Source organism: Dermacentor andersoni, chromosome 2, assembly GCF_023375885.2.
Source record: "Dermacentor andersoni chromosome 2, qqDerAnde1_hic_scaffold, whole genome shotgun sequence".
NCBI lineage: Eukaryota > Metazoa > Arthropoda > Arachnida > Ixodida > Ixodidae > Dermacentor > Dermacentor andersoni.
The window spans coordinates 70,833,720-70,860,177 of record NC_092815.1 but is presented as its reverse complement, the minus strand read 5'-3'; the positions used below and the strand labels follow the sequence as shown (position 1 = coordinate 70,860,177).

Here is a 26,458-nt window from a genome sequence, read left to right as displayed (position 1 = left end):
AAACGGGGAAAGCAGGCGGGCAGCAATCTCAAAGCGACGCCAGCAATATCGGCCAGCACAAAAGAAAGCCTTTTGCCAAACTTCGACATGAGAAACAAGACCAACATAACAGAGAGTGAGGAAGAAGACAACGAAATGTGAAGCAGAAGTCTCACAAAGAGGTGTCGTAAAACCGAAAGGGACCAAGACTCGGCCGGCGGCAGCAAGACCCCATCGGCTCGCACGACCACGCGTCATGCCCTCCGGGCAAGAACAGCCAAAAGGCGCGCACCCTACGCCGAGTGCGACACGCGTGAGCTGCGACTTCAAAAGAGAACCCGCCGCCTGCGCTTGTCGCCAAGTGCCGCCTCGGTTAAAGAGAAGCGGCGGCTTTAGCAGCCGGGGGTCATAAAACCAATGGTTGAACAAAAGGATGCGCGGGGAACCGCGCCGCCAAAATGGACCTTTTGTCGTGTGCCGAGTGTCTTGAAGGCAGTACGGTGTGGACCGGAGATGCACGTGTCTAGCTTGGAGCCACGCGACTGCGACCCGTTTTTTTTTTTTTTTCCCGTCAGGGGCGTGAACGTAAGGCCTTCTTCCCGCTTGCACTCCCCCACCACCTAAGCGTCCTTTTTTTTTCTCTGACACAGTGCCCCCGACTGCATGTCTGACGCCTTGATCTTCAACTTCTCCACTGCCCTAAAGAAGCGGGGGCGGGAGGGAGCGGCGATGGCAGACTGATACATGTCGGCTTTAGAAATGCGCCGTTTCCTCTAATTGGGACCAGGACCAACGCGCGCAAACACCTTGTGCGCCACGCGCGGGAAGCTTGCGACGAGCAACGGAATGTTGTAAAAACACGATACCGCCCGCGGAAGGGACAGGAGAGAACGGACGCAGAACGCGAACTGGGCCACGCGGTTTGCGGTTGCCGCATTGATTTATAACACTGTTTTTAAGAGCGCAGGTCCATTCGGTTCACCCCGAGATAGCGAACTAGTTCACGGCAGCTCAGTGTCTGGTGCAGAATCGAGCCGGCACATCACGCACAAAGGCTGCGCTTTATGAAACGAACTGCGCTGCGTGCAGAGTCCGAAATGTCACGCTACTACAGTCACGGTGGGGAAGCGAAGAGCCGAGTGAGGCATCTCCCGACATAGTACGGACTGTCCAAGCTAACTTTCTTGCAATGCCTCATAGCCAAAAGATGGCGATCAAGATACGGGTAGTTGCGCGAAAAGTGAACAAATACTGAGGGGCCAGACAGTCCAGTAAAATGAAGCAACAAACAATGTGCCCGTGACATTAACTCGTGCAACTTCTCAGCACAATACACTGATTTGGACGAGTCGATTTATTTTATCATTGCTCTTACAGCAGCCCTGAGAAAGATGAAAAGTACACACACGCACCCGTCCTACAGTATGTATTTTGTCTGCGCGGTAGACAAAACTGCTCGGCATATCGGAGGCCGTCGTTTGTGCAAGAGCACACGAGAGCGATGTGCAGCGCAACAGAGGTAAGCACAGCGGTGTATCATTCGTTTTTAAAAGCGTTCGATGCGCATAACTATACTTTCAGGCGCGGCTATAAAGTGGGTATAAAGACCAAAGCATTTCGTCACAGAATCCCAGGAAGCATGTCCAAACTGGTGCTAGGCACATAGCTGCTGCTAAACGGATGCAACTATTACTACCCGGCTTCAATTTCGCAGTTGGGACATGTCTCCTAACTGTATGATTACAAACATCACACTGATTGCAATGCAAGTAATATCCGCCTGATGCAATCCACATGACGTGACAGAATTCCGCTGCCCGCTACGTGAGATATCGTGAAGTGTTTCTATTTACTAAAAAAAATCGTTACATTTTCACGACACAAAGTCAGTTGAGCTATGTGACACGGCTAAACAGAACTGCACATGTCCGCCTCAATGACAAACACGATTGGTTGGTTATTAATGTACGACAGAATTACTTTGCGCACGGGTCACAAAAGCCAAGCTTCTTAGCAATGGCGTGCCCACGAGCTCTTCTGTTCACTTGAGCCACGCAATAACCGTAGACGGTCGACCGCAATTTCCCCATGAAATCGGGGGTCTTCTTGCCGGGAATGTCACTAAACGTTCCATTCACGGAATACTCACAAAAATTACGGAATAGATAAATAGCATTTACGCACACCGAAGCTTAAGGAGACACTCAAGAGGAAAATTATTTCTTCAGTATCAGTAAATTACCTCTTCCACTATACCGAAAACACATCTCTTAACGCGACAAGCCGCTTGGTGCGCCCCGAAAAGCGCAAAGACGAAATAGTGGTAGCGACGCCTCCTTGAAGTTCCCACACCAGCTCGCCGTGACGCCACGCATTTCGATGGCGTCTTCTAGGGCCCAGTTATTTAGCGGCAAGAAAATTACGTTGTATTCCAAGGAGCCAAACAAAGAACATGGGAAGTTTCGGCAACTTTTACTGAGCCGACGCGGCTTGAATACGGAAAAAGTACTTTAAATCCGTGACGTTACATTGACGCACCGGCGTCTTGGTTCCGGCGAGAAATTGAAAAACAACCTTTGACCTTCATTTTATTTACTAATAATGAGCGTGTTATTTCGAAATTAACGACAACAGAGTAACAGAACAAAAAAAATGTTTTCTCAGTCTAGTGTTTCGCTTTAGCGTCTATTTAGTGCAGGTTGCCAGTTCCTAACGAGGCCGCGCACGATACAAGTGGCGAGACAGCTTAAAGCCGATCGATGTCTATCCCCACCGTTAAGCAGAAACTGCAGACGTAGAGCGTCGTCGACGGCCAATATTGCTGGGTGGTTGGCGCAGACGTTTAGCAGAAACTGCAGGCGTGGTATGCAGTCGCGGACAGATTGCCGCGAGTGGTGGCATCGGACGCGGCGAAGTCAGATGTACGGGACGCAGGCGGCGGAACCAATCACCGCCGACTCCGCGAGACATGCCCCGCATTTCCGAAGGATCTCTTCGAAGGAGAGGGAACGATCAAAATGAGCAAACCGCCCAGAACCCCGGGACGCGCTCGAGATTGCTTCTCGCGAGCGCGTGGTTTACTAGGGAACGCAGATCGAAGGACGCGTTGGCGTCAGGCGCGTTGGCGTCAGGCGCGCACACAGCTCCTCTAAAGACAGACGCTGGCTCTTGGCGACCGTGCGCGACCTTAGCGAACTGCCCGCTTAACCTCACATGATTGGTCAGAATGGCGCTTGCGTCGGCAAAAACTCCATTCTGACCAATCACACGAGGCCAGCGAACGCTTAGTCAGACGATGGAAAGTGCGATTTGAATTTGCGGATGACCTATCACATGATCATACGTTACCCGTTCCTGCAGCGCTTCCCCGGTCCCCGCCGCCGGTCCTCGCGCAGTGGTTCGCGATACCGCAGAGAAGTCAAAAACACCGTTTGGGATTTTTGGCAACGAAAAGCGAAATACCGTTTCGACAACATTAGCAAAGTCTAGGTCATGTCCCTCGCTCGACCAAAACACGCGCAAAAATGCTATCTTACGCTGATGCTCGGCGGCCACGAGTGAACGCGAGCAGCGTTCCGGCGCGTTTGTGAATCCAGCCATATGATCCAGCTTTACAAGATCGCGCCCCTGGTGGCCACTATCATAGAGCAATACAGTAAACGCTTGCTGCATTACTCTATGCCACGGTGATCCTCTATATGCCACTACACTCAACCACTACTCTAGCGCCTATGTGGCACCGCTGCCGTGTCCGCGGCGAAATACGCGCCAGCAGCAGAAGGGTTAATTCTTAGTTGTGTGGTGGGTCACCCGGGAATTGATCGACAAATTATCGTGCGCGACTTGTCGGTAAGCATGACGTCAGTGCACCTTCTGACCGAAAACAAGCTGGCATTTATTTCAAGACAGCGACAGTCTAACAGGCGACCTACTGCGCGTATCTGATGCATCTTTTGTTTTCAGGTTGATTTTATTTTTGCATTCTATTAACTTACATACATATGCGAACATGCTGACGGAATACGGTGCTGTATCTACCTCTTTCAGTGTTATTGATGTTAGCGCCCCTCTGAGCTGTCGCCTGCCACGGATCGCGAGGACAAACGAAGGCCTTCTTCAAGCACGACCAGACCTTAGCTATTAAGATCTATCTCTTCTTCAAGCACGACCAGACCTTAGCTATTAAGATCTATCCAGAGGCGGCGTCGATCTATCAAGAGGCAGCATAGAGTTTCTCACTATAACACCTAGAAGGGAATCTGGCGCCACCGTCTATGGGAAGTACTATAGAGTTTGAAACTCTATGGGAAGTACCTAAGGGGCGCTATGCCGTCACGACATGCGTCTCTGCGAGGCTTCGTCTAAAGCGTGGATATGGCTACACAAATAACGCGTTCTTAAAATAAAATCTTCATAAAATATTTTCATTCAACCATATTACATCTTCCAATGAAGTTTACTCGCCTACAATGCATAACCAAGCGAAGCAAGAACAAAGGACGAATTGTTCCAAAGCGAGCGCGAATTTTGTCTGTCCTCCAACTTTAGCGGCCCGCTGATACTTTATACGTTTCATATAAATGTACATGCTGTAACAAGTTTTCGTAATTAAGACATGTTCTCGTGTAATAATAAAGCTAAAAACAGCTTTTTTGTGTGCTGTGTTAGAAGAAAAAGAATCATTGTGACAAGACGGAACGGTGCTTGCCAAGCAGGCATCCAGACACTCAAAACGATGCCAATCCGTTCACAATATACCGGCATTCCTAGAGTGTACTAGGCAATGGTCGAGTGGGACGAACGGTGCTCTCAAGCTGAGGCGCCGCGTGTGGAAAAATTTTGCGAGGACGCTGCGAGCGAACAGGGTTGGGATGGAGACGCGCTTCACGGCATATTCAACGTAATTTCGCTGAGGGCACGGAGATCGATTGAACGCGGACGCTCTCATACGGGTGCCTTATTTCAACTGCAAATTTATACCGACACCTTTTTGCTACGTATACATATTTGACGCATGGCTTATACAACATGACGTCTTCAATTTTGCTGTCAAGTGCGTCGTTTGCCAGCGAGCGCGCGTTCGTTGCGCGGATGGGGGGCGGACTCCCACTTTATCTCGCAGAAAGTCTGTGCAGTAAAATTTTTTATGGTTTTACTTGCTTTGGTGCGCCCGCGACTGTTGTCAGCCGGCACCAATTGTAGTGCTAGCTAGGTGAACTGCTATATTTAACAATGTTTTCTAAATGTAACATGCAATTTTTACCACAGAAGCCGCCTATGTGCAACATGAAGCTACGATTTTTTTTTTAATGTGATATCGCGTAATTTTGCGCGCACTTGTTGGTGGAATATTGATCAGGGGCAATGATCAAAGAAAACAATATAGTAAAATAAACTAGGTTTATTGACCGCGTGGCACAAAGAGATGCAGATGACCAATGGATCTTCTAGGTAAATCTAAGGGTACATAGATTATATATATATATATATATCAAAGACATACATGTAAGAAAAAGTATTGAATATTCTAAATGCACTGACTGAAAAAGTGAAAACTCCCGACCTGAATAAGTGTGTTACTTTTGAACGCTGCACCAGCCCCAGGTGAACCAATAGACTTTCCGAGAAAAGGAATCAATGCAATTATTGGACAATAGTATGAACAACAGTGTTCGAGAAAATATATTACATATGTACTCAGACTAAATCGGGACGACTGGGAAGTCATTACTAATGTAATCTCCGTGGCTTGTCTTACGTTCTCCTTCAACGTGCCAGCAGGTGAAATGAAGTAGAAACACATATAGTCTAATGAAATGGTGTTTACTATTCTATCGGATTCGAGCTCAGAAGTCACTATTAAAAATTGTTAAATTGCTGCTTTCATTCGAATATAATGCATAACAGCACAGTCTTGAAGATGAGGGGCCGATGCAAGTGAGGATTTTTATTCCGAATGATTCTGCTGCTGGGTCTTGGGTGGGTCTTGCTCAGAAGCACACCAGTTCCTGAGAGAATTAACACATGGGTGCTAATCAGTTCTGCTGAACAAGCTCACAGCTGTCAGTCAATATAAACGCCCCATTTTGGGGCAGCCTATAAACTTGCTAACTTGATTGAAACAAGGACAACATATTTTTGACAGTATCACCATGTCAGCAACCCATTAAAACTGGGTGCCCAATGTGGTACGACACATACCTTCTTCAACGAACATAGCAGATTTACAAGTATTTCTACATGTATGTAAGGCATGCTGTTCCTATAATTGCTTCATTACTGCTCTTATGATAGTGCACCAGATAACTGAAAGCAGCCGTTCATAATACAAAACCTGCTGAGTAGAGCAGACGTACAGTAATTATGAACGATATTAAATTTAGGTATGAAATATAAGTTAAGCGCAACACGTTTTTCTCAGAAATCATTTGAAAATAATTTACTTCATTTACACAGCTGAAAAATGCTGAAGGATACAGCTACTTCCTTTTTTTTTGTATAATTAAACAAATTCCTGCGTTTTACATCTGATGATATGATTATGAAGCACCCTGTTCAGTTCTCTCACCTGGGGTTCTTTAACGTGCACCTAAATATAAGTACACAAGTGTTTTTCAATTTCGTTCCCATCGAATTTCACGACCTTGTTTGAGCCCGTACGCGAGCTTGAGTTTAGCTGCGCAACGCATCTACTATGTAGCCACTAATTAGGCTACCATGCTGCCCTTTCTTTTTTTCGTTGTTGTTAAGCATGGACTGAACAACTAATTTCACATGGCTTACAGGCCAAAAATGAGCATATATGATGGCTACCTACAACTGTTTTCGGTATCCGAGGTCCGATCGCAATAAAGGAACCTGTACCAATTACTCCGCATTCTGTTACACGAGGAAGACTGAAACATGAATGAAATATTGCACCGCAGCTTTTTTTTTTTCTATAAGAATACTTCCGATAAATCTGAGTATAGGGCACCGGATGGGGCAGATATGTTTTATTTGTTTGAAGTACCAATTAAGCAGGAAGTTTACATATGTTTTTCCATCTGCGTTGCACAAGACCTACTGATGGAAAACTATATGCACAATACACGTGAAAGATACATGCTGCTTGAAGATCACGAAAAATATTTGTTTACCAAAGAGAACCGTCCAACAACATAGTAGAACGAAAGCCGACGCTGCAATCGCAATGCACGCGCAATCATCAAGCGCCATAAAAAAAATGAAATAAAGACAAATAAAGGCATCTATTCCTAACATACAAATACATGCCGTATGCAATTATAAACACCGTTTGAGTGGTCTGAACACGTATACCAGCGCACGAAGTAGTACGACTAACCCTTCCGAGAAGTGTCACCAGCAGTTTCCAATGACAAGACCTTGATACGGCCCAATTCACTTTGATTGCAGCGCCGCCACAATATTTTTCGGCACCACGCACCTCACTGCAAAGCATGCACCGCGCCCCAGCCGCTCGTCCCACTCAACCATATTCTAGTACTCTAGGCATTCCCATGCATACCACAGTGCAGCAGCGCCAGATTTCCCTCTAGGTAATATAGTGAGAAACTCTACGAGAGGCAGCGTCCATACAGAGATAGGTGGCAGCACCCGCACAGACATCGGTGGTGTTCTCAGCGCATCTTTCATGTAGCACGCAGGCTACACACGGATGCTGTAAGTTATCACAGTGGTGATGGTAGTGCAAATCACGATATTGCATATGTTAAGAAATGAAAGGCGAGTAGTGCTTTGAGGTTAGGTGAAACTCGGGGCATGAAGGTCATGCACAATAGAAAGCTATGAGGAAAGTCCTGAGGTTTTGGAGTCGCAACAGTGTCTCCCCACTATTGTTTATAATGCCCTGGGTGCTATACCTGCGCGATATGCACTTGATTGCAAGTTGAAGTCCCAGTGCTGTGTGTATACAGGGTGTTTTACGTAACTTGAACCAAGGATTTAAAAAAAACGTTTGGTTAACTACAGCTGAATGAAACTGACGACATATGGTTTGCCGTCATGTGGAGCGCTTTAGAGTATCTTTTATATTCTGCTTAATTAGTTAACAAAGATCCATTATGCAAAAAATTTCACTTTAGGGCTAAGTGCATTTCGTTGCTTTGTAGAGGGGGGTTCAGAAATGACCGATCGAATTTATTGTGGCAACGTGCAAGCTGCGTGTCGATTTTAGGTGTTTAAAAAAAGCCTGCGAAATATGAAATAAAACCACGCGACTGTGCTCGTGCGCCATCGTATTGCAGCGCTCTCAACTGTGTGTGGAGCCTATTGTTTATCAGGGAAGATGGCACTTCCGTTCTGTGCGCCACTGCTGAAGATGCTGACGCACTGCGAAGCCAACACATAGACCTACGGCGGCTCACTTGCCACAGTCCTCGCGCACGGTTCTTTCGCACGAAGCGCGGTTGGGAGTGCTACAATAGCACATGAGCGCAGTCATGTCGTTTTACTCCATATTTCGTAGGCTTTCTTTAAACGCCGAAACAAAATTGCCACGCAGCATGCACGTTGCCACTAAAAAATTGGATTGGTCGTTTCTGAACCCCATCTACAATGCAACGAAATGCACTTGGCATAGCATGACACACACTTGTTAATCAAGTGACAATACATAAACAACCGTGGCCGATATCTCGAAAAACACCACGCGACTTCCTCCACATTTTTCTCCTAACGCATGCGGACTGGGTAGGGCCGCACAGTTTTCATCCTTCCTCCATGGTCAACAGATACAATGACTTCAGATCCAATGCACATGCCGGAATCATATGCGAAGCAAAACTTTTTTGATGCTGTTATTTAAATGCTATAAACTGTTCATCTTCCACACCATAATTTTGCAGCACTGCGGTAAGTGGGCTTAGTGTAGCATGACAGCAGACCCATGTATGCTTGCACACCTCGAGTTTTCAGTCAGATACCCTCAAAGTAGGTAAAGTCTGCCTATAATGCTATAAAGAAATGCGCGGCCGATGGTGGGATGAAACCACTGTCTTCCAGCACAGCAGTCCAATGATGCTCTGTTGGGCTGCTTTCCTGTCAGAGTCGCTCTTTGAAACGTCTGGCGCACGTGTCTCCTGCCAGTTTCTTGCATTTTTTCCCCCTCATGGCAGTCAACACTTTCAGACGCTGTGTTAGACTGACGTGTGTTTGGTATCGGCCTATATTTTTCATCAGGCGGATACCTACAAAGTTGATGCAGAAGTTCCACAATGAATCAATTCCGACTAGGCCGGCTCAGAGAGACTGACATTTTCTATAACATGTGGGTTTATATAGAAGCTTTGCTACCAGTTTACATCTATGTTTGCCCTCTCCATGCTCTCTTTTTCAGAGTGCCTCACATGCTAGCATCAACTTCACCTGCCAAATGCTCTGGCTATTGTTCACATGATCCCACATGTACTGAATGTGACAGTATTTTAAGGAGCAGAGACAAAATTTGAGCTGTCAAAAAAAATAAAAACCAAGGTAAAGTGCATTATATAATTCCCCAGTGGTTAACCTTTGTTCTAATCGGTTCCTACTGGTTATTTCACTTTAAAGGGCCCCTCACTAGGCCACAGAGCAAATTTTGGTTATACTCTGGAAGTTGTTACGTCATTTCTAGGGAGCGTTCTACCACAATAATTTTTCACATTGGTTCATTAGCCAAGAGAAATAATTCAGTGCCGTGAACTCGTAATTTCAGGAAGTGAGCGTCACTGCCAACAGACACTCTCTCCACATGCCCCCGTCTAGCCTTCGCATGTGAAATTACTTCCCTGCGTTCTCCCATATCGGAGCTAGATGATCGCGTGTGCCATATGGAACAGGCTCCGCCCTTTCTCTTTTTTTTTCAGGCTGCGCAAGCCCACTTCCGCCGACGGTCGCGCATGCGAGCTGTTTAGTTTCTCTCACTTCGCGCAGCACGCAATTTTGCATGTCGTGCATGAGAACACCTGACAAGCTGTATAATTCAGTGCCACAATTACAAGCACTGAGGTTCACAGAGTGTGATCGCACGCTAGAAACAGAAAAAACTCAGTGCTGCTTTCTGCACGCACAACTGCATGACACAGGAGCAAGCAGATGAAACGGAAGTATACCTCTCTAGTTATGATACGAAGTAAAACAAAGACACACAGACATTCAGTTAGTAGGTGTTATTAATTTCCCACCTTTAATTCGTCTAATGAAGCAACAGATCAAACAAATAACTGCTGTTGCCTCGAATAATTCTCAAAGTCACATGTCACTGTTAGTGATGTCACAGCATGACGAACAACTTAGGCGCACTTGTACAGTTGACGCCGACTTTCTGGCTGGGAGCGCGAAGCTGGTGAGAAGGGCACAGGGCATTTGGCGAAGTAATAATACTTGAGAGTCGCGATTATTAGTGCACATTGTATGCACTGCGCTTGTCAAATTGAAATGGCCAGACCTGGTGAGGGGCCCTTTAAGTCACTTTCACCGAGTGGTAGTCAGTCGAAAGGGTGAAGCAATAACTTTTTGAATGCTGCTAGTCGCTCTATATATATATACAAATTCATCAGACAGTGCACATAAATACAAGTTACTGCACCAGGTAATCCTTACAGAACGATATTCCACCCCTTCATCTAAAAAATTTGGCAGCTTTTGATAGATGTGAAAGGGGGGGAAAGGCATGCTAGGTCCAAACCCCGTCTTGTAACTATTGCTCGCACTGAAATTCTGGCTTTTTCGTCTTGCATAACAGGGAAATCACAGCACATTGGACAAGAGGCAATCGCAGCATCCTCTGTGTTTTGTTTCTGCAGTCGTCTCTTCTATAATGCGCTGCAATTTACCTTATCATTGTAAGCTCTAGGTGTTGTGCTGAAAAAGCCACCCCAAAGTAAAGTAGCTATGCTACTGCTGCTTTGACAGACATATCATGGACCCAGTAGCCAAACCTCCTCAATGCACAACTGTAAGTTCATGTTGACCATACATACATATATATTTTGATGTAAACAAGGAACCACTGGACATTGACTTCTAAGCTTGAGCATTTGGCACCGAGAAGAGTGAGACCTTTAATGATGATGAGTGACCTTGAAAATAGAATGTTCAGAACAGCTGCAGAGGTTGTAAGCACCTACACAAATATTTTTTTGGACTGTCAATATTCACACAGCAAAAGCATAAGAAATTACTTTTTGAGTCTCCAGGGATCTTGATGCACAGCCTGGGACATGTTCTGTTTATATCTCGCTCCTTATGGGCTCATTTTGGTTATAGCGTTTTCACAATAGTTGTCAAGTTGCTGTTTGAAGGCTGGAACTAAAATATCCAAGCTTAACTGTGTGTGATTTGACGACATGGCACTGCCTAGTGTGATATTCAGACTTCACGTGTGACAAGCTGCAACGACCGGCCAGAACAAAAAACAAATATTGCTTCAAATTATCACTGCAAACAAGCAGACACCAACCAACTCATACTCTGGCTAATACTTAGCGCTGTGGAAACTACGCAAGAAGTCATAGCACAGGTGCACCATTTGCTGCTCATGCTCCTCCTTTTGGAGTATACATTGGTAATGAGCAAACCACTCCACGACATTCACAAGTGCCTTGTTACGATTCTTCAACCATAAGCTCTCATAACTTATGCAATGCAGCCACAGCATGACATGCAGCTTAGTAGCTTCATGTTGTAGTAGGTCGGATGACAATTTTCCCCTTTCAGCAATAGAATGAGTGCCCAAGTTTACAGGGAAATCAACAGCACAAAAGAGGGGACATAGTGAAGACAACAGGCAAAGCACTGTCATCTCCACTAAATCTCTCATGGGGGAACGAAGAAAAATAAAAGCCCCTTTCTTAACGAAAGATGGTTGAACGCAAAGCTTTCCTCTAATGCAAACTGAATCAAAGTCAAAGTTCAAGGCCAACGACCATGCAACGAACCCAAGAAACACTGCGCGACCCGATGCTATGCATATGTGATTTGATTGTTTGTTTAGGATTGTATTTTTTTTAAAAGTTGAAGTTGAATGAAGACACATTTCGTTAGTTTGCATAATATTTATTTTAGATCATGTAGCTGTTGATTACACACTCACGCTTTTACAGTATTGTCTTGTGATCGCTGTAGTCAACGGTCAAAAGCTCTGCCATTGTAACGTGACACAGCCTGCTTGCAAACGTGAGAACAATGCAGGAACAGTGTTGCATCGTGGGTCTCAAGTGTCTTCGATTTCAACGAGTGGCGATCTAGCATGAAGCTCTAGATTCATTTGCCATGCTCTTTCGCCACATCAATGTTAAAGTCGCCGCACACGTGGATCAGTGTACTATGTGGCTTTAAGGTGTTCATCGTTTCTGCCAGGAACGTTTCCGCGTCGCAACGAGACGTGTTCGGTCTGATGTGCACAAGCGTCTCCCACATGGCTTCTGCATGCCGTTGCCGATACACGGGATTGGCCTTACAGGCACAATCGCGCTTGTGCTTACGTTCGCAAACGGCATGGTGACGGCCAGGAATGCACTGTGTGACGCGTGTAATACAATGCAGATATGTACAGTTTGCCTGGGTAGCGTGGTGTTCAACCATTTTTTTTAAGAAAGGGGCTCCTTTTTTTTCTAGATCCTAAGACGAGCCCGTGTTCACGCGCACTTGTTTACAATAATTGGAGTAGCTCAGTTAATCGCAACAGGGGTGGTGTCATGCCTAGCAGAGGCAACTTGCACTTCCAATGGACTTTGTGTGCATGCACTATTCTTGCTGCACTCGTCGCTTCGCATCATCATCAGGCACTGACCAGCTGGCCAGACGACGCTGGCAACGTACTGCGAATGTAAACTGTAGTGTTCTATGCAGACGTGCAAGTTGGCTTTCCTGCAGTGTGTTTTTGGCGCTCACGGACAAATTAGTGAGACAAAGATTTGCTTTAAAATGTAGTTGTTTGCTCTCTCCCTTTTTTACAGGGGTCAGTGTATCAGATGACAGCAAATGAATACTGGTGATGAGGTGTCCTGCTAAGCAAAACAGGTCAGTGAAGTTCTTGCTGCCCCTCACCAGGTTTGGCCATTTTGAGCTCACAAGCGCAAAGCATACCGTATTTACCCGCGTATAACCCGCCCCTGCGTATAACCCGCACCCCTAACTTTGAACTCGGCGGAAAAAAAAAAAAAAAAACTCGCGTATAACCCGCACGTTTACCTGAAAAAAAAAAATGAGCGCTAGAAAGATGCAACTCACACTCAGTGATCATTTCGTTTTCAGAACATTTATTCAAACGACCGCCACCACGTCACTGGTTATCCGATTCTTAATCGTCGCCGCTCTCACTACTGCCATCCGAGGCTTCATCGCCACTCTCAAAGACGTAGTCGTCCTCGGAACCATCCAAACTATTACTGATCGCACATTTTTTAAAGCTTTTCCGCACCAAATCGGCCGGTATCGCTTTCCACGCATCCACGATCCACTGGCACAGCAATGGAATATCAGGCCTTCGCACGCGTCCCATCGGTGTGAGGGCGTAAATGCCGTCGGCCATCCACTGGGCATACAGCCGCTTCACGTGTGCCTTGAACGGCTTGTTCAGGCACACGTCGAGTGGCTGTAGCATGGACGTCATGCCGCCAGGTATTATGACGAGGTCGGTGCTGGTCTCGGCAAGGCGAGCCTTCACCGCATCAGTGCAGTGGCCTCTGAAGGAATCTAGTACGAGCATCGACCGGCGTGCCAGCAAGGCACCTGGTCTTCGCTCCCAGATTACTCGAAGCCAGTCACCGACTAGGCCACTGTTCATCCACGAATTTTCTTCCGCACGCACAACGATTCCTGGGGGCAGTGGAATGCTAGGTAGCGTCTTGCGTTTGAAAATGACATACGGGCGCAGTTTCGTGCCGTCAGCCAAAGCGCATAGCATGACTGTGCAGCGCAGCTTGGCATTTCCGCCGGTCAGCACGCTGACTGATTTGGAGCCCTTTTTTTCCATGGTCGTGTCCATCGGCATCTCAAAGTACACAGGTGTTTGATCAGCATTTCCCACCTGAGACAGCAAATAGCTGTGCTCCTTCCGAAGTGCGATCACATATCGTTGAAAGTTCAACAACTTTTCCTCGTAGGCTTCAGGAAGCCGCTGGCACATGGTTGTTCGCCGCCGCATAGAAAATCCATGTCTTCGCATGAAGCGCTGAAGCCATCCACGGCTTGCACGAAACTCACGTGGAATGTTCAATTCCCGGGCCAACTTCAGGGCTTCCATTTGCGCCATCTCAGTCGAAACAGCGTGGCCACGACTTCTCTGCTCCTCAATGAACTTCGCAAGCTGCGTCTCGAGGTGGGGGTACGCGCCAGTCTTCGGACCCCGAAACGCTCGCCTGTCCCGGTTCGTTGCTTCGAGACTCTCTTTTTTCTTCCTCCAGTCGCGAATGCACGACTCGTCGACGTCATGCTGTCTTGCAGCAGCTCTGTTGCCGATTTCTTCGGCAGCGGCTATAATCTTTAGCTTCTCTTTCGCTGTGAAACACTGCCGTCGAGTCGCACTCATGATGCCAAAACAAAGCAGGCAAACAGTGCAAACTGGGGTAAGTACACTAAACAGCGCCTAACGCGAGGCTCAACAATGCTGGCCTTTTGTTGGCCCTTCATCGGCTTGACAAGCGTCGATGACGATGGGGATGGCGGACTACACGGGGAGGCCGCCGCACATTGCGGTGAAGCCGACCCCCCCCCCCCCCCCCTCCCAAGGAAAAAATTCGCAGATAACCCGCACCCCCACTTTTTAAACGCGTTTTTTCACATTTTGGTGCGGGTTATACGCGAATAAATACGGTACGTTGCGTGATAATAATCGTGCCTGCAAAGTATTACATCGCTACATGCTGCGGAAAGATCTGAAATTCAAACCAAATGCAGTTTTTCCTTCTCACGGCCGCCGCGCTTCAAGCCGGAGGATGACATGCTCGCGTCCCTGCGCCTACGTACTCGTGTCCACAGTGCGACATCGCTCGTGGCGACACGCAACTTCGAGAATTATTCAAGGCACCATCTGTTATGTGTTATGTGTGATCTGTTGCTTCAATTGACCAATTGAAGTTTAGAGAGCGGTGACATGCGCAGGTACCGAAACTATGCCATTTTTTACCGTGTTCCAGTGCGTGATCATGCTCTGCGATCCGCTTGTTCTGCCTCAGTATTCTCGTAGCACTGAATTATACTTCTAGTCGTGTTTTTATGCACAGTGCACAAAAGCGTGTGCTGCATGAAACAACAGCTCGCGCCCAACGGCGCCAGCGAAAGTGCGCATCGGCGAAAAAAAAAAAAAAAAAAAATGTGAAGGCAGGGCCCGTGACATATGTGTCACGCAATCCTCGAGGTCCAGCATGGGAGAACGCAGGGAAGGAATTTCGCTTGCGGAAGCTAGATGAGGCGAGTGCAAAGAGAGTCTCGCTATGCAGTGGCGCCCGCCTGCTGAAATTATGGGTTTCCGGCACTAAAATATTTTTATCTCGACTATTAATGAGCCGATTTGAAAAATTTTTGTGGCAGAAAGCTCCCTTGAGGAAACGTAGCAACTTCCAGCATATAACCAAAATTTGCTATGGGGCCTGGTGAGGGGCCCTTTAAAGTTATGCTGGCAGGTTACATATGCGAACTACGGTTGGCAAATTTTGGTTAGCGCTTGCAAATTATGTTAAAGTCATTCATTTTCATGCCAGTGTTTGTATGCTTGCCTTCTGTAACATGCTATATTTTGCTGCTTTGCCAACTATTCACATTATTATTATTATTATTATTATTGATAACTTTGATATATAGCTATCAGTTAAAGAGACTCAATCTGACGATCTGTGGGTTTTAATGGTCCAAGGGCATCTCTGGCCAAAGTGCACCATTGAAAGCCTCCATCCACACCCTTGTAAATGAGGACAGTCTTGACACTTTTGCAGCACTTAATGCCACTGTGCAATTTACAATGCCATCACTTCAGCTCATCTATAATTGCAAACAATTTTTCTTGGAAATGAAGCGAAGGCTACAGAAACAAAGCACACCTGTGGCACTGCTGCTGGAGGTAGACGTATAGGTTCACTCATGTTTTCTTGCGAGGAAAAGAAAGAACTGTTTTGTTTTTTAGAGCATGTAATTTGAAGTGAGACGAAAAATTCACCAGTAGGGTGCTCATATTTTATTGTATTTCTCAGTTTGCGGTGAAGTTTTCACACATGCAAGACCATCTCACGTTTTGCACAATTCTCAAAGCAAAAAGGCGCACGCCCTCATCTTCTGGTGAGTTTTCGTCGCCTGCTGTCTGGCCTGTCCACTCTCCTGACAGACTGACGACAACTTCAGCAACAAATGGATGTCGAAGCACACCAAAAAGTGTGTTGCAACGTATACATGAAAACCAGGCAAGCCCATTACAAAATCGCAACTGTCCTCGTTTACACATGAGTGAACGAGCTGACTTATGCTGTGCCAGCTCTACCAACACAGTAATCATACGGCTGTTTAGGTGCTCCGACGGAGGCAGTGTTACTTCCTGTTTGTAGCTTGATACACGTGGGATGTCTATAAATATCAGCTTCAGAAATTCCCCCTGAGTTAACCGTGTCTGCCTTCACTAAAGTAAAAAGGTCGGAGAAAATGAAACCAGTGCCAAACTTGCCAGGACTACTTCGCATACGAACAGATGTGCAGAAGCTCCACTCTCATAGCTTTAGCTTCATAGCCAAGAAAAGTTGTCCACAAGTATAGCTGGCTTCAAGCTGAGTAGCACGTCGAAGCCCACAATATAAAAAGCACTGCTATCAGAACAGCAGGGCTGCACCCATAAAATAAAGACATTTCCGGACGTCTGGGTTGGGATAATGTAATAATTCGATTCCAGTGCTTTTCCTTTTCATGATTTGTCAACGAGCCAAGTAGCGCATCACACACATTATCAAGATTGGCCTATAGTGAACAATGGATAAGAAAAGAATAAAATCTGAGAAATTTTTACGTTGTACTAGCCCTGGTAAATTCATCTTGATGTTTTGGAAATCCATACTGAAGCACACATGAAGAGCGATCGGCAAACAAACATTGTGTTTTGAGGAGAAAAAATGATACAGGCCTCCTGTTGGCAGCACGTGTACTGGCTAGAAATTATTTTGGATTCTCCAGTTTGTTTGGGAGACTTTTTGATCTTCACTACCGCGAGTACAGGTTGTTTTGTCTTGACAGCACTGACTTTTCGGCAAGATCCAAGTCCCTGTGAATTCCCATACTGTTGTCAATTGGATGCATCACTGTTTGTGCATTGCAAGTTCCGTTGCTGTCATGCCTTGCACACTGTAGAAAGGCTCTTGCAGGATCAATGTGGCTGCAAGCGCTGCCTCCAGCTCATCTTCTTATGCTTTGGCAACAATCCTAAAGTAAAAGAATGACATCACTTGATGTCTATCTTCCATTTCGTAAGCCACGTCGCTGGCAGTGTTGCTGCTGGTAGTGGTTCTAGACCCATTTGTGTGTTCAGTAAGTCCCACAGTTTTATTGAAGATTACATCAGTTCAGTTTCTTGCAATGTTTCAAGGCACAAGAGCAATAGGCTGGTCATTTTCTTTTGAGATCGCCTATACGTCATAATTGTTTATGCTCTGCCTCCTCTCAATAACTGATCTGATTTTACACTTGCATGCAACCATTCTATTTATTGTGTTTATACAAAGGATCCATCCTTCGTATATTTTGCTGGCTGGAGTCGGTAGTTCGATTTTTTCAGGCAAAGAAGCAAGGCCTCTCCAGAAGCACTCATCAGGTGAGTAAGCGTTGTTGCTTCACGAGTGCCTTCTCAAAACCGTTCAGGATGAGGCTTACCGTATCTCTGATGATTCCGTATCTCTGATGATTTCTCAGTCTACTTGCAGCTGGAGGCTGTCGGTGGGCAGATGAGGGCAGTTGGTTGAGTTGGTTCCACTCTTCCTGGTCAGTCAATGCATGGGCTTGTCAGTCAGTCCTGGGGGCTGTTCAGTTGCTGGTTAGTACAATTCTGGGGTATTATAGTGCCATTTTATGGAGGCCATCAAATGAGCACACAGGAAGAGCTTTTGCTAATAACAAAGACATGATACCGGACAAGGAAGGTTGAACAAACCTTGTTTTCTTCACATCTTTCAAATTCAAAAGGCGGTGCTCGTTAAGTTACTGTGTAAGGGTAGCCTTGCGTAGTAGCTGTATCATACAGCAGAAGCAATTTCTAAAGCACACAGGTCTACAACACCTAGGACATGTCACACTGTAGTCATGTTATGACCATGCACATGCAGGACAGAGGGTTGTGCAGAAAAGATGCTTGCATTACAATGACATAACCAAGGTGATTTTCCTTCCCCCCCCCCCTTTTATGAGCAGGAGAGACCTCAGCACAGAATGTGAGGGATACAACATTACTCCTTTTTGATGAGCACTACAGATTGAAACACCTGTCTTCAGCTGCAGAGATAGCTTCCTGCTGTATTTCCTTGCACTTTCCCATCAATAGTGCCCAGGTGCCAAAGGCTGAGTGTGCCAAGCTTCTTGAGGTGAGATGAACTATTGTCTTGCACCCTAATTACTTTTTTGCAGTTTTTACCCTAGATGAGTGCAACACTAGGCAGCTGCGACAAGAAACTATACACCTTTACAGCACCATACCCGTGAGTGCCGCCATATTTACTCACATGACAGCACCTACCATTAAGCACCTTTTGATTGGCATTTACATTTGCCATGGTGGCCACAGACACAGCTCAGGCAGTCACTGTTTCGGCCACTACAGTAAGTACTGAGCGGGTAGACAACATAAGACTTTGGCCAAAGATGCAGAGGCAGTGTAAGTGTATGTTAGGATTATCCATTCTGTCTGTGCTGTAATCTTAATAGTGTGCAGGCTTACTGGCTGAAGTCAACAAATGTAACACACCCTGATGTTTTACCCTTTATATTCTAGTCTTTGTAGCAGATTTGTAGGCCTGTTACAGCCGTGCGCTTGTTGTCGTCAAATGTATGTGCAACAACTTCGTTCTGGAATAGTCGCGTACACACATGCAAAAAATGCCTATTTTCGACCTGCTCCGACACCGGTGACAAGTCCCGACCACATAATTCTTGTCACCAACACTGATCAGATGTCCTGAATATGGTTTTCCAATTACGTACAGTGCAGATTAATATGTATTCTCGTACACATGGGCAAAAATGTCTAAAGTGGCTGATCACCCGCTTGCTTACTGTTTTATCTTCAGCACAGGAAGAAAACTCCCAGTGCCCGCACATTATATTACATGCCTGACTTCGCTACTATGGAAAGTAAGTTTTCTGAGTATGTCTCGTGCTTGCACAGAGAGGGCGTAGTACTAACTTATATGCATATCGAAGTTCAACATTTCGTGATATTTTGTGCCAGTGGTGACGGTAACGCTGTGTAGCTGCAGATAATGCCATCCTGGCAGCAATCGTTTGCGGGTCATGGCCTGCAGTTGGCTATCTATTGCTGGCGGTAGAGCGTGTTGTGCTTGCCTTGCAGAAAGGTGCGCATTATGAACAGTTTTAAGCACGGCAATTCCCTGTCCAGCTAAGGCAGACGAAACTTGCACACAGTGTTATCTTACATATTCAAGTCTATGTAGCAGTTCTTGCAGTTCACGACGGGGCACATTTTCCCTCTGCTCTCCCACATTTTGAATAGTACTATGCGATTCCCAGCCTATTATTGCCCGATGCCTGCTACACTTTCTCTCCATTCAGAAGGCGTTAAATGACGGCGTTAAATGGGGCTTGTGGCAGCCCCTGGCACATGGTATGCAGGCTTGCTCATTGTCAAAGGTGCACAGCTGCTGTCTGAATACTATTGTTGCAAGTAGGATGACAAGAAGCACCTTAACGAAGCACTAACAATAAATAAGTATAGCTCAGTGGCACTTGCCACAAGCCTATTCTTCAGGGAATGCTGAATAGCAAAGGTGCCTACACGTAACTTTGCTAGCATATATATCTACAGTGTGGAGCGAGGAAACAGTATCAAGGAGTTATACTCAGCAAAATTTAATAAAATCTGCATTTTCTTTTATATGCTTGACTACAATACACAGATCACATACAAGGCTTTCAGTATCATTGGTAGCTGGTTCCAATTCCTCACTGTTGTTGTAGAGATCATATCTTGTTTGTGTAGTATTTCTTGAAAATGGCCTGCTCATGGAAAAAGTGACAGTTTGGACATGTTAGATTACTTAATAATCCGTCACTTAAAAGGGCCCTGAACCACCCCTCGGGCTTGGTGAAATAATATAGTCCACAGGTAGCATACACTGCTGTGAATATCATAGCCAAGTTTTGCTGTTGTACGCGCTGCGTGGAGCTCCCAAGCAGATCACAAACTCACCTTACTCTCAAATGCTCTTTTGAACAGACCCTGGACCCGGTACTTCATAATAAAGTGGATTCCCATATGCGGCTGCTATAGGTAGCTGCAGTCTGCTATGTAGCGTTGATACCGCAGCCACCGCAGGGTGCTGCCACAAGTTTACTGGCTAAGCACACTACAGCTCACTAAGGACCGCTGAGGACCACGTAACCAGGTTTGGCTTACGTTTAGAGCGTCATAGGCACCAAAATCGAGGTCATGGTATCTACACTAACACCCAAAATGAAATTTGAGCTGCATGCCATGGTAACATTTACAAGGCAGAGTATGTGGGTGCGGCCCACTCCGCCATAGTCTTCACAGTGCAAGGCAGTGAAGAAGGAACGAGAGCACAGCGGAGGACGTGTTTGATTGCCAATAACTCGGCTTTTGCTCAACATATTGAAATACTTTTTGCAGCAATATATTTCTGAAATAACCTAGTATGTTCACTTCAAATGCCTTTCTCCACTTCAATAAGAAGTGGTTCAGGGCCCATTTAGCTTGACTTAATGTTTTCCTTTAATGCCCATTTAATGCCTTTCATTTTTAGACAAATTTAACAAAGAAATGAGTTTCACTATGTGTTTTGAAACCTAGCAGTAGGCAAAAAATTGTAGAGCAGCAGAAATACAAGTTACTGAAAGAAGTGTTAGGGTTGTACATGTGTACAGCCTACAGATCACAGAGCTGGTCATGATTTTGCCATTGGGAAGACATTGCATCGTGTGACGTGCTAACGTATAGCTAAGAGAAAACGTGAAATTCCTAATCATCTGAATTACAGTGGTGCATAGGCAAAGCTTTCCTAACAGCTCAGTAAAATTTCCAGAGTTATTCCAACAATGCACTATGCCACAAGAGTGTGTGAATAGTAATTTCAGAGACCAAATCATATACAAATCAAACAGTCACAAAAAAAGTGAATAGAATAGAATCCAATAAAATATCCAATAGGGGATATTCAAAATGCAATGTGATCTGGCAACACTGGCTGTATCTCTGCCATCTTCTCAAAGGTGTGGTTGCAAGGTGAGTGTAGGCTGTTCGGCTCAGCCATCTTTGCCCTGTCAACAATCGCCTTCATTGTCCAGTGTTTAATGAACAGCGAACTCCATGGTGGCCCGATGAATCAACAAAGCGACGCCTGCTGGTTTTTTTCACCCTTGAATATCCGTCCCGACGGTTTTCTCATGAGGTGTACTACTTTAAACCAAACTTTAGCTGAGCCTATTTTCCCTAGTTAAGTACCTACACAATTGCTCGCACACCCCCGAATTTTCGACTGAAGCCTTTAAAACAACCTTGCAATGCATGACTATTGCCCAGATTTGTTGCGTGTGCAAGAATATGCGTCTCATGTAAAAATTGTAGCTCCAGTACTAGCGCTGTTCTTCGAAGCTGATAAAGCTACACGCAAGGTTGCTCAGTTTCCGTTGGATTCTTGCTCAGTGGGAAAATTATGCAAGTCAGTTTGCATGTAAATACCCCGTGAAAGCAGAGGACAAACGTTATCGGCTTGTTAGGGGTCAGGAGTTGCGGCTCATTCACACTGGTCACTTGAGGAGGTCGTGTGACTATTTGCAACTTGCGACCGAAATGTGACTGAAGGCGACCGATGCTCACACTGGCAAGTGCGACCGGCCAGTTTCCATCTGCTCACAATTGACCGGGTAAAATAAGTATCAGCGTATTAAAATAAGCGGTACAATAAGTATCATCTGATTGGTTCAACAGTTTTGCGTATGGTCGTGCAAACATTGTCAGTCACCAGTGTAAATTAGCCTTTAATTTTTTCCACGTGCTCTTTTCTGCCATTCGCCACCGCAAGTATCAAGTTTTCGCACAATAGGGCATTGCACGTGTTCTCCCTCACTCTCATTCTGTGCACTGCTTTTGAGCTTCAGGTGTTCACAAGTTGAAGACTTCGCTGCTTACACACACTCCAGGTTTAAAACACAGCAAATAACATGAGCAACCCAGCAAATGCGCGGCCAAGAGTATCCCATGTAACTGGAGCCAAACATTAAGATATGCAAATACAATCAAATCTCGATATAATGAATCACGCGGGACTGCGGAAAATCATTTGAAATATTGTTGTAATGAAAAACTTGCGGTTATAAGCCAGTGGACAAACCTAGGGATGAAAATAACGTACCTTGGCAGTAGACGCCAAGGTGCATTAAAGCTGCTTTATTTGAAGAAACCAGTGATTTTCCTCAGGCACGTGTAGCACGCATGACTGATTAGGAATGTGCCCACATCTTCCACTTTGTCAAATACCTCATTGGGTACGTCATTGCACCGAGCGATGAAAGTGCAGACTTTGTTCATGTGCATGAAAACATCAATGTTCGACACGATCTCATCTTCTGTGTTCGGTGACCTACAGTTGTCTTCCTTCGGGTCGTCATCATCACTGGACACGTTTTGAACGCAGTTAACAATCTCTTCGGTTGTCAGGTCCGCCGCCGTTAGTGCTGCGCTGTTGCTCTCCACGTAGTCGTCAAAGGAAGAGACAGCGGGCAGCAGTTCCACAACCTCAGTCGACAGGTCTCCTTGGTTGTTGTTGGTCACCTCCAGGTCATCTTCAAGCTGCACAGGCTCTCTGACATGCACTGCTTTTTGCCAGCAGTTGCTAACGATGGATGCCTTCAAGTTCCACCAAGCTCCCGTGAGTATTTCCGCTGCCTGACGAATATTGATTGCAGTCAACTGCTTTAGGCAGAGGTTGATAATCAATCGCTGTACAAGGAGCTTACGAAAATCTGCTTTCACACTCTTTGTAATGCCCTGGCCTAGGGGTTGCAGCAAGGACGTCTTGTTTGGCAGCAGAAACTCCAAGCAAACATGCGCCAAGTGAACATTCACAATGTGAGCAGAGCAGGTGTCGACAACTAGTGGAATTCTTTGGTCATCCCTCCTCATTTGGTCGTCAAGTTTGACGAGCCACTCAAAAAAGAGTTCTCTGGTCATCCAGGCTCATTTGTTGGTGCGGTAGTCATACGGTAACGCATGACGTTTTTCATGCAGCGGGGCTTCGCATACTTGCCAATGTTGAGTGGTTTAATTTTCTTCGTGCCTGTTACATTGCAGCAGAGCAGGACTGTCCCACAAAGATGAGACTTCTTCCCTCCTTTGCACTGCTGCCCTTTGAAGTGCGTCATCCGGTATTGCAGGAGCTGATAAAAACATGCGGTCTCATCCATGTTGAAAATACTAAGTATGATTCAGTCACCTCTAGAAAACTATCATTGTGCCAGGAATTCGTGCCTTTTCTGTCAGCAGCCTTTTCCTTGCCCGAGACTGCCTGCCAAGTTATTCCGTTCCTTTGTCAGAAACGAGAAAGTCAACTTGCACTGGCATCAAACCCAGTTATTTCAAGTGGATCGGCATATTCGCAGGCTTTTTCTTGGAGCATTGGGCCAGACACTCGGACGTTTTACAGTCTGGCATCTTTGAACCACGTGAGAACTGCTTGGTCTACATTTTGAAAGTTTTCCAGTCGCAGCTTGTAGGAGCGAGTTGCGATTCCCGGTAAAGCTGGACCATCTTCTCTCGGTCTTTCAAGATAGTCGCGACGGTTGATGGGGCAATGCTACGCTGTCTGCATACGTCGATTCGCTTTTTCCCTGCGTCGATTTCCTGCAATACGCCCAATTTGTCCTGCAGCAAAAACTGCTTTCGCTTCTTCGTGGCGCTGTCGCTAGCTGTATTCATCGTCGGATCTTGTGCGAACATCGCCAAACCATTGTCACGAAGTTCTTGGTGAAGTTTGTGGTGAAGCAGTTGGCACTCGACATGGTGATGATGAGATGATAGCTACTGCACCTGCGGTTTCTGTTTCACGCAAGAGTTGCGGCGCTGTTACTTTTAGCCAAATTCGTAATACTGATGTTCTTCGGTTGTAAAGGGGAAAATAAACTACATGCGTTATTCTAAAATATGCATTGTAATGAAATTTATAGTTCTGAAAAATTGTTACACTGAAAACATAGGCAATCTGGCAGGAATTTGAGAAATTCGTTAATGTGGGGTTTGTAGTAACGAGATTTCGCTGTACCAAGTAGCTGGACAAAACCAAAGTATTGTTTGCTGCCGCTTGGAGATACATTATGTTTTTCATTCCATGCTATTATATAATTAGTCTTAATTAATCAACTTCGCAAATATTATAATTCGATTAAAAGTGTCAATGAGAATATTGTAGAGCAACATGAAAAACTTTCAATGTAATACAGCTTTCTGTTGCTCAATATGAGCTACATAAGTGTTTTTCTAAGTGTGAAAGAAGCTCGCAAATACACGCAAAATTGCTGCGTGACTGGCCACTCAAGGCACTTTGTGTGTATTTGCGGACTTCTTTCTCGCTCGGAAGAACACTTAAGTAGCACATATTGAGCCACAGAAAGCTGCATCGGGAGTTTTTCATGTTGCGCTACAATTTTCTCATTGACACTTTTCATCTAACTATAATATTTGAGAAGCTGATTAATTAAGACCAGTTATTTAATTAGGTGGAATTAAAAAAATAACGCGAGTATCTCCAAGCGATGGCAAACAAAATTACCTTGTTTCTGTCCAGCTACGCGGCATTTGCATATTTTTAATGCTTGGCTCAAGTTACGTGGGACATCCTGTATAGCTTTGAACCACAGTGAGAGGACACCATAGAACAAGGTTAAAAGCAGCAGCATGCATGTAGCTATGCTGTTGAGTGAGCGGTTTCGTTTTGCTGTGCCTTCGACAAGGTGGCAGATAGCCCTTGTTCCGATTATCCCCTATGTCTTTTTAATAATGAACAGCCTTATATTCCATTAATATAAAGAGCTGGTAACATCCTGGTATTCACAGCATTAGTGAGTATATTTCTTTTTAGACAATACAGATTTTTCCTAAGAAGTAATGAGTGCAGCTAACATGGCATTTTTGCAGACGAGTTCCCAGGTGAGGCAGAAATACTTTGCCACTAATAATGTTAGCTTGAGAAGACTAACAAAAATTCATGAATTTAATTTTTTATTAGTGGCTTGGAGTAGTTGTCTAAATGCCTAATTCAGAGGCAGTGCCACGTTCATGCACACCTACCTCATAAATATCTTCTAAATCGAACCTAATTCCAATATATTCATCATCAAATTCCCAAGCTCAATCGTGGCAATATTGAGATTGAGTGCATAACACTGCGCGTCGAATGGCAATGCACTGTAAAGTGCTCAGTGAAGTTATAATGATAGCATGCAGCAGCAAATCCTGACCAGACCTGCGGTTGCACGTGCCAGCCAAGCAAAGCGTGCCATACCACTAATTGCCGTGACTAGCCAAGACATTCTGGTATGACGATAGTGGGGCCGCCTTTTATGCGCTTCCGCGGCACTCGGTTTGGATATTTCCTTGATTTACCTTTGAAGTTCGATGATAAATATCTCAAATCAGATGCGACTTTCAAGACATTTAAAAAAATGAGGATACATTAAAATGTGGCCGCCTTCAAATTTTGCCGTTCAAACAGCTGCCACTAAAGTTCTAATTAAAAGTTAATGAACTTTTGCTTAATTAGTCTTCTGAAGGTCACGTTATTAGCAGCGAAGTTTGTCCACCTTGCCTAGGAACTAGTCTGCAAGAACGCCACGGTTGCTGCGCTTATAGACAATACAAAGAAACGTACCCTGTATAAGGCAAGATTTTTTCTTTCTTTTGTTACAAAATCCTTAGCCTCCAATTCACCCTCACCTTATATGCAAGGCTGATAGATTCAGTTACTGCTTCAATATGACAGCAGCAGTGGCATATTTCCAGAGATGGCCATTTTACACAGCAGCGCAAATTCTAGCAACTAATAAACTTAAGCAGCTGGGGAAGTATTTGCCATCATACCAACATAAAGAAAATGTTGATCATCATTGTCATCAACGAGCCATCAAGAAAAAGTGCTGCCTCGATAGCTGGCGGAGAGCTGTTGCGGGTCCATGCCAGGAAGTGGCATTTACTAGGATGTGTCCATGTTATGAAACTTTTGCATGTTAGATCAAGAATAAACTTGCAATCTATCATTCTGGACAC

At 45.3% G+C, this 26,458-nt stretch overlaps 1 protein-coding gene across 5 annotated transcripts in view; it reads right to left on the bottom strand.

The window, feature by feature from the left end:
- The window catches only part of Set2 (SET domain containing 2), a 131,190-nt gene that overhangs the window by 89,344 nt on the left and 15,388 nt on the right, over positions 1 to 26,458 (bottom strand). Inside the window, exon 5 of one of the 5 annotated variants that reach the window (XM_055076995.1) lies at positions 17,827 to 17,972. The exons of 3 other annotated variants lie outside the window; for them this stretch is intronic. The gene's annotated coding sequence lies outside the window, so the exon portion shown is untranslated. Of the gene's footprint in view, positions 1 to 2,752; positions 2,960 to 17,826; positions 17,973 to 26,458 lie in introns of those variants that run through there. One more of the 5 variants, XM_050188823.3, reaches the window with a different exon arrangement.